At 50.5% G+C, this 2,000-nt stretch overlaps 1 protein-coding gene across 1 annotated transcript in view; it reads right to left on the bottom strand.

The window, feature by feature from the left end:
- LOC113211958 (endoribonuclease ZC3H12A-like) overlaps nucleotides 1–2,000 on the bottom strand; it is a 15,993-nt gene that overhangs the window by 6,476 nt on the left and 7,517 nt on the right. The window lies entirely within an intron of this gene.

The following is a 2,000-nucleotide window of genomic DNA, read 5'->3' as shown; positions in this document are numbered from 1 at the left end:
ACAAAATTCTTTAGCGTGAGTAACAAAAACTTTCACTTTTAGGGAACAAAATTGTCCCAGTTCATGTGTACAGTATACAGAATCGGTGCAGTGCGGGTTTGGTCAGTCACCTGGTGCGTGTCCGCGGGCCTCGACACAACAGTGTTTGCGGGTTTGTATACCCGAGGGGCGGGCCAATATGGCGCCTTACGGGAACATACGGTAGGCAAACCCGCTTAGGGCTGTGTCTTAGCCCTGACACACGTTATATAGGGCGCCATTCAAAACCTCAGAACATGGCCAACTTCAACGACGATCACAAAAAATTAAAAAAAAAATGGAATACTTACACGTCCGGGTGGTTCATTTCCGTCGGCAGGGCTCTGGCCGTGGTCGCGTCACCGCGGTACTTCATGAAAGGTGAAGAAGTCAAGCGCTATCGATTCTGTCCAGGTGGCGCCTGGGCCGCAATCTAGGAGAGTGAAACTCCTCACACCAAATAAGTTGTACATAAATGGACATTACATTGACATTCAACGCTTGGTCGCCGCGCTGCATGCGCAGACAGCCGTTACCATCACCGAGTGTCGATGCGCTTCCATACGGTCCTGATATCACGCAGGGCCTTCGACAACGTTGGAGAACGCCTGGCTGCACAAGTGCACCATCGCGGTGAGTACGCTACACGGTGGGATGCACTTCCGGTTTTGGCGCCAGTGTCACCTCAACGTGGTGCTTTGCGCTGCGCATCGGGCGTCAGCACCTGGTTACCTACCAGAGTACCAACAAGGGCATCACCGTATCCTCCCGCCTCTTCGACGGCACCTTGTCCAGTGCCGCGTAGTACTGCGACGGCAATCACAACTGGGTCTGGCTGTTTTGGGGCACCCACGACGAGATCACCCTCATCAACAACTACATCAACACCGCTAAGAGTGTTCCCCCTACGCCGGCGGCTGGAGCCCTGGAGCAAGTCCCAGGTGAGGACGGAGCGGGGAGCTCAGCGGACCTGGCGCCTGTGGAGAGCGGGGTAGGCCACCGCGCAACGCACCGCTGCGTCGTGCGGACGCCTACCCCGCCGGCCGCAGGCGCCGTCTTAAGCTAAGCTCGAACAACGTCACCTACCGGCTCTGTGTTCAGAACTACGTCCACCTTGGCGGCAACGCCATGGACGACGACGACGACGACGACGACGACGACGACGACGACGACGACGACGACGACGACGACGACGACGACGACGACGACGACAACAACAACAACAACAACAACAACAACAGTTTTTCATTTTTTGTTGTGACAGCCCATCAACAGGGCTAAGGGTGGCCACAACGCTATGGTCAACGACGCCAATAGTGCCTCGCACTGCAAGAAGTACTTGGGCGCCAACTGTCTCGTCAACAAGTTCAACAATAAGTCTAAGGGATCGTACCCATACTACGTGACCGCTTTTAGGGGGGGGGGGAGGGGTTTGGCAAAATACTACGATCGGTCACGGGGGGGTAGGAGGGGGTTCGGCCGAAGTCACGTAGTATTTTCAAAACGAGATTTTACGATAAATTTCGCGCGTTTCTTTAACTTTGTCATCTAATTCATCACTTAAAGCTTTTCACTGAGTCTGGTTTTGCGACACTTTACCACAAAACCATGCGATAACTGGTGTTTTGCGATTCCCACGCTGCAGGGCCTGATAACCCCATATAATGTGATAAAAGTATCACATTATATTGTGATAAAATCATCACAAAAATTAATCAATAACTTTTTATTACAGTTTTTGTGATAATTTCATCACAATTGTGTGATACTTTTATCACATTTTTGGGGGTTATCATCCTCTTTAGCGTGGGAATCGCAAAACACCAGTTATCGCGAAAAATCAGTAAAAGTATCACAAAACGGATTTCAGTGTTATTTTTCGTTTGAAATAATAAAGAGAGTGCACATACTTAGAATGCAATGTTATTCTTTTCCACCTTGTACGGTTGGCCGATGCTAAAATGACTGACTTCACCAAATTT

The sequence above is a fragment of the Frankliniella occidentalis genome, unplaced genomic scaffold (assembly GCF_000697945.3).
Source record: "Frankliniella occidentalis isolate FOCC.00 unplaced genomic scaffold, Focc_3.1 Scaffold98, whole genome shotgun sequence".
NCBI lineage: Eukaryota > Metazoa > Arthropoda > Insecta > Thysanoptera > Thripidae > Frankliniella > Frankliniella occidentalis.
This window is presented reverse-complemented; position numbering and strand designations above follow the sequence as displayed.